Source organism: Arachis hypogaea, chromosome 13, assembly GCF_003086295.3.
Source record: "Arachis hypogaea cultivar Tifrunner chromosome 13, arahy.Tifrunner.gnm2.J5K5, whole genome shotgun sequence".
Lineage (NCBI taxonomy): Eukaryota > Viridiplantae > Streptophyta > Magnoliopsida > Fabales > Fabaceae > Arachis > Arachis hypogaea.
In genome coordinates this window covers 63,704,435-63,711,559 of record NC_092048.1, presented here as the reverse complement: position 1 = coordinate 63,711,559, position 7,125 = coordinate 63,704,435, and positions in this window count along the sequence as shown.

Below are 7,125 nucleotides of genomic sequence, written 5' to 3'. Positions count from 1 at the left end.
GATGTTGTGATAGAGCATCAGGACCATTTTCACTGAGAGGACGGGATGTAGCCATTGACAACGGTGATGCCCAACATAAAACTTGCCATGGAAAGGAGTATGAATGATTGGAAGAAGGCAATAGGAAAGCAGAGGTTCAAGGGGAACAAAGCATCTTCATACGCTTATCTGAAATCCACCAATGAATTACATAAGTATCTCTATCTTTATTTTATGTTTATTTTCATCACCTTAAACTCCATAACCATTTGAATCCGCCTGACTGAGATTTACAAGATGACCATAGCTTGCTTCAAGCCGACAATCTCCGTGGAATCGACCCTTACTCACGTAAGGTTTATTACTTAGACGACCCAGTGCACTTGCTGGTTAGTTGTGCGGAATTGTGACAAAGTGTGATTCACGTTTGAGAGCTCCAAGTCCTTTGGCGCCATTGTTGATGATCACAATTTCGTGCACCAAGTTTTTGGCGCCGTTGCCGGGGATTGTTCGAGATTGGACAACTGACGGTTCATCTTATTACTTAGATTAGGTATCTTTTCTTCATAATTTTTAAGAATGAATTTTAGAGTTTCAAGGTGATGTTCCCACCATCACAAAAGCTGATTGATTCTCATCAATTTAGCTATTGAATGTAATGTCCTGCTGAAGCTTGGCCAAACATGTCTAATCCTTTTTAGACTGAAGCTTTAAACTAACATTGCATGATTCCTGGAATTCTCATTAAAAGTTTTGATCCTCTTTATTTTCTTTTCTATATAATTTTCGAAAAAAAAAATACAAAAAAATTATAAAATCATAAAACCAAAAATATTTTATGTTTCTTTTTTGAGTCTATTGTCTAATTTTAAGTTTGGTGTCAATTGCATGTCTTTATCCTTCTAATTTTCGAAAATTTATACATATTGTTCTTCATTGATCTTCAAGTTGTTCTTGGTGATTTCATTGCTCTGATCTTCAAATTCTCTTGTTTTGTATGTTTTGTTGTTTCTTACATGCATTTTTACATTGTTATAGTCCTTAGTATACAAACTTTTAAGTTTGGTGTCTTACATGCATTGTTTATTTGATCTTAGTTGCATTTTTTATTGTTGTTTCTCATCATCAAAAATTCAAAAATATTTTCAAAACTGTGTCTCTTCAAGTCAATAATACAGAGAATTGACGATTCAGAACATTCAGCAGATGAATCAAACAGAAAAAGCTGGGCGTTCAAAACGCCCAGTGAAGAAAGAAAACTGGCATTTAAACGCCAGCCAGGGTACTTGGCTGGGCGTTTAACGCCCAAAAAGGTAGAGATTTGGGCGTTAAATGCCCATTCTGGGCGTTTAACGCCAGGATGACACTAGAGGGAAGATTTTGTTTTTAATTCACATTTTTTTTCAAGTTTTCATAATTTTTCAAAATCAAATCTTTTTCAAATCATATCTTTTCAATCATATCTCTTTCAAAATCAATTTCTTTCCATTTTATATTTATTTTTACTATTTTCAAAAATCCTTGCTTCAATTCAAGATTTACTTCAAAAATTTTCAAGTTGTTACTTGACTATTAAGAAAGGATCAAATTTTAAATTTTAGAATCATATCTTCTAATTTCTTGTTAGTCAAGTAATCAACTTTAATTTTAAAACTTTCTCTTTTTAATTTTCAATCATATCTTCTCAATCATATCTTCTCAATCGCATCTTTTTCAAAATTAACTCTCAATCATATCTTTTTTGCTTTCTAATTTCAAAATCTTTTTCAAAAATCACTTAATTTCTTTCCCAATTTTAGTTTTCAAAAATCATCAATCAAATTTTCAAAATTTCTTTTAATTATTTCAAAATTTTTTACTTTAATTCGAAAATTCTTCCCCTCTTCTCACATCCTTTTATTTAAAGGACTAAGACTCCTCATCAAGGTGCAATTCGAACTCTGTCCCTCTTGATAAGTTCAAATTCCCTCTTCTCCACCTCCTCCTTCTATTCTTCTTTTCCTCTGACATCTCAAGGAATCTCTATACTGTGACATAAAGGATTCCCTACTTTCTTGTTCTCTTCTCTTTCATATGAGTAGGAACAAAGATAAAGGCATACTTGTTCAAGCTGATCCTGAACCTGAAAGGACCTTGAAGAGAAAGCTAAGAGAAGCTAAAGAACAATTCTCTTTAGAGGGCCTAACAGAGCTCTTCAAAGAAGAAGAAACCATGGCAGCCGAAAACAACAATGCTAACAATGCAAGGAAGGTGCTTGGTGACTTTACTGCACCTACTCTCGACTTCTATGGGAGAATGATAAACCCCGATTTTGTGGTTTATCTTGTGCTTATTTTGGGAGATTTTATCACCTTTTCCCACATTTATTCAATGAAATAGCATGGTTTTGAAATTCTCCCTTGATTTGTGCTTAAATGTGAAAGCATGCTTTTTAGGCCCTAAAATTGATGATTTTAATTCACTTTAATTCCATTTGATGCCTTGATGTGTTTGTTGAGTGATTTCAGGTTCATAAGGCAAGTATTGGATGGAAGAAGTGAAGAGAAAAGCATGCAAAGTGGGAGAACAAATGAAGAAATGAAGGAACCGTAAAGCTGTCAAGCCTGACCTCTTCGCACTCAAATGACCATAACTTGAGCTACAGAGGTCCAAATGAGGCGGTTCTAGTTGCGTTGGAAAGCTAACATCCGGGGCTTCGAAATGATATAAATTTTGCCATATGTTGCTTCGCGTTCAGGGGCGCGCATGCGCACTTTGTGCGCGCGCGCCGATGCTGTCCGTGGCCCACTTTAATGAAATCGCCCCCAGCGATTTTGCAGCTCATTTTGCGCCCAATCCAACCCATTTCTGATGCTATTGAACCCAAGGATTGAAGGGGGAATAAACCAAGTAGTCATAGCTTAGTTTTCATCATGTTTTAGGAGTAGAATTCTAGAGAGAGAAGCTCTCTCCTCTCTCTAGATTTAGGATAGAAATTAGGATAGAGTTATGATAATCACTCTCAAATTTCTCTTTTAATTCTTGTTTTGATTTCAATTCTCTTTATGTTTTAGTGTTCTATTATCTTTGATCTTGTAGTTTCTCTTGTTAATTTCTTGTTTTGCTCTCTTTTATGTTTAAGAACAATTGTTGGATCTTATTTTTCTTTAATGCAATTTTATGTTTCCATGCTCTTTTATGTTCATCTTCATTGTTATTATTGAATTCTTGCTATTGATAGTTATGGGTTTCCTCTAATTTTTTCATTTTATGATGTTTACTTTTCTTGCACTCTAAGTGTTTGTTAAAATTCTTTCACTAGTTTTTGGGTAGTTTTCTTGACTCTTGGCCTAGGCTAAGGGAATTGAGTGACCTTGAGTCATTGGGTCTCATTGAATTGGTGATTTGAGAACCCTTGGTGATCAATTTGATACTCATTGACGCCAACCCACTACTAATCTAATTAGTAGGTAGGTTGGGACTTATGGGTTGATGTGATCAAAGCCATTTAACGTACTTCAAGTCTAGGAGTAGATATTACGTACTTAAGACTTTTGGAAGTAGACTTAATGAGCTTGGCCTCTCATAATTGTCAATATTTGGTATGTAGACAAGGATGATGATCTCAATTACCTAAGTCTTAGCCAAGAGTTCTTACTATTTCTTTTATTAGTTCTTGTTGTTTTACTTTCTTGTCATTTATATTTTCTTGTCAAATATCAAATCAACCCCCCCCTTTGCATTTTCATAGCCAATAATTAAACACTTCATTTCAACTCTTTGTGAGACGACCCAGAGTCCAAATACTCCGGTTATAAATTCATTTGGGGTTTGTTACTAGTGACAACCTAAATTTTTGCATGAGAGGACTATTGTTGGTTTAGAAACTATATTTTGCTACTATGAATTCTCATCACTTTGGCTATGAGTTTGGTTTAAATTATGTTGTAGGAAATGGGAACTACAATGAGAATGTGCATCAAAGATGGAACAATAAAAGATGGGAGGAGCCTCAAGGGATTGATCAACCTTCTTGGCAACAACCCCCTCCGGATTCTTATGGATATAACTCTCATCCTAATGCATATCAATCTAATGGATATGGTGACCCTTATTATGATTGTCAACAACCACCACCATATGCCTATGAACTACCTCCTCAACATAATTTTGAACCACCTTACTCACAAGCCCCTTTTCACCAACCACCTCCATATGACCCCATCCCATATCTACCATACCAACCACCTTGTGAACCATATGAACCATATGAAGAACCACCCCAATTCCACCACCAATACCCTCAAGAACCACCACCTCACTACCCTTACCAAGATGAATCACCTCCCATGTATGATAACTTTCAACCACATAATGAATTTCCCTTTCCACCATAACCCTCCAAGGAAGAACACCCACATCTATCCATCCAAGAGTTAATGGATCGTCTCAAGGAAGAAATGGATCGGCTTCAAGCAATAATCCGTCAAAAGGAGCAAGAGGAAGCCCAAAGGAGGAATTATGAAGCTATTGAGGCTAACCTTGCCAAAATCAAAGCCAACTTGGACTCATGGGACTCATGCAATAAGCAAAGCATCTCCACGGATGAATGTGAGAAATCAACCGAAGAAAGGAGCATGAAGGAGATTTTAGAATCTCAATATGAGGATAAAGAGATGGGGTATGTCTTGCAACAAGTGGAGGAGGGAGAGATTGTTGAAGAAGAAGAAGTGGTTGAAGTGTTAGAGGAAGTTGAACAAGAGGTGGATTCCAAGTTTGAGAACACTTCCACACCAAGTAACATTGTTGATGATTTTGTGGGAGTTGTTGAACCTTCTTCCATTGAGCTTGAAGGCGATGTTAAGGAGGGTGCGCAACCTCCTAAGCATATAATGAATGATGAAGAATTGGAAGAAGGTGAGCAAGCAACAAATCTTCCTCTTAAAGATGAGCCCACACCAACACATGATCCTTTGGTATTTGAAGAATCTTCTCCTCTTGAAATTGAGGTGGATGTTGAGACAAGTTCTACATTACCTCCAAGTTGTGATATGAAGAATGGAGGAGAGCTAGAAGAGGTTGGTGAGGAAGTAATTGGACATGAAGAGCCTTGTCAAGAGGTGAACATGGAAGAAGCTTGCCAAGAGGTGGAGGTATTCAAAGAAGAGCACAAGGGAATGGAACTTACAAGACCATTGGAGACGTCCCTTCCTAAGTCACCATCCAACACAACATTCAAGTGGGTAAAATCCTTATCTCTAATCTTTACTTTCCCACTTGAATATGGTTTGATTGAGACGGATGGGCAACTTAGAGCTCTTTGTGGGGTTAACAACAAAAGGAAATTGAGTAGTGGGTGGAAATTCTAATCAAGGTTCCTTATGGTTGAAAGCTTAAAGTATAAGTGCAATGATTGGTATAATTCTCAACTAAAGGGGTCTAGGAAGATCCTTTGGTGTTTAGTTGAGGATTCGGATCACTTCTCACCCAATTGGAATTGTGATGATCAACTTGAAAATGGGTGTAGAAACAAGATTTGGGATCCGGGAATATATGAAGACCAATTTTGGAAGCCCTTAGCTTGTGTGGAACTTCATCAAAGTTTGGTGCCATTGATCTTGAATTTTGGAGCTTACTTGAAGTCCAAGCATTGGTGAAAGTTTCAAGATGAGTTCAAGCATAAGCCACCATGACAAGGAGCTTCCCAAATGTCCAACTTAAGGACTTAAACTAAAAGTGCTAGGTGGGAGACACCCTACTATGGTGAACTCTTTCCATTCTCTTGTAAATATAATCAATGGACGAATTGGGTTGCCATTGTTAGGTAGTTTTCTTCTTTGCATACTCTTGTTTTAATATTTTGGTTGTTGGTTTGTTTGCTTAGATTTATGCCTTAAGTTGTAGTTTAGTTGTTGTTGAGTAGTGTTTTGCTTGTAGTATAAGTTTTGTTCTTAGTGTATTTGAAAATTTTTCAAAAACCAAAAAGATTTGTTGTTAAATTTGAATTTTGGTTGCTTTAGAATGTTTATAGATTAGAAGAGTATTAAATTCTATTTTTGTGATTCTTTAAAAAAAAAAGGGCATCCGCGTGCAAGCGCACTGTACGCGCGCGCGCCGGTGATGCATATCGCACTCCTGGTACAAAAACCAGAGAGTTGTGCCAAAGTTGTGCCCACTTTGCGCCGCGACCTGACGCAGCAGCGTACATGACGCGTCCGTGTCGGTCGCCATCTTCACACCCACGCATATGTGTGCTATGCACGTACGCGTCGCTTGTCCCGTCTGCCCACCCACGCGCACGCGTGCGTGACGCGTACGCGTCGCCTTCCGGGCCTTGTTTCTCCCTTGTTTTCTTTCTTCCTTCTTCTTTCTTCTTCTTTCTTCCTTTCTTACTTTCTTTCCCTTCTTCTTTTCTTTTCAAAAGTTCCACTTTTTATTTTTCTTATTTTCATCTTCTTTATTATGTTGCATTTGCATATTATCATTCATTGCATTTTAATTTTATTTTTATAGCTTGTTCTTATTTTCTTTTCTAAGTTCTTGTTTTAATAATGGTGTTAGATTCTTATATTCAATTGTTGAGGATTTCTTGGTTAATCTTGGTGCTTTGTGACTTGTTTGACATTAATTGTAATATTTGCTCTACACACTAGATTAGTGCTTTAGTCCTTCCTGACTCATGACCCCTTGTTTTTATACTTCATCATCATTGAGTTAGGATGGGACCAAATGCTCCCATGCTTATCACTAATCTTGTTTGTGTCAATTATTGATTAAGCTTGATGCGACATGCTCTTCATGTCAAGTACCCATGCTTTGACTTTACTCTTGCATCGAGTATTAATTGATATGCCTTTGATTGAATTGTTTTCTCACTTACATGCGTAGCTAACATGTAATGAGAACCTTACTCTTATTTGGCATTAGCCCCCGCCTATATTCTACTTGCTCTGATATCTTTGATATAGGCTTAATTATCCTTCTTTCTCTTTCCTTTTAGGTTGGCCACCAAGAAGGAAAGGAATGGGAAGACTTCTAAATGGGGTAACAAACAAGTTCACCCACACAACCTTTTGAAGGAGCTCATCAATTGTAGCAACCCGTCCACCTTGCTCTTCTTTGCATGCACCGAGGACGGTGCAAATTTCTAAGTGTGGGGAGGTCGTC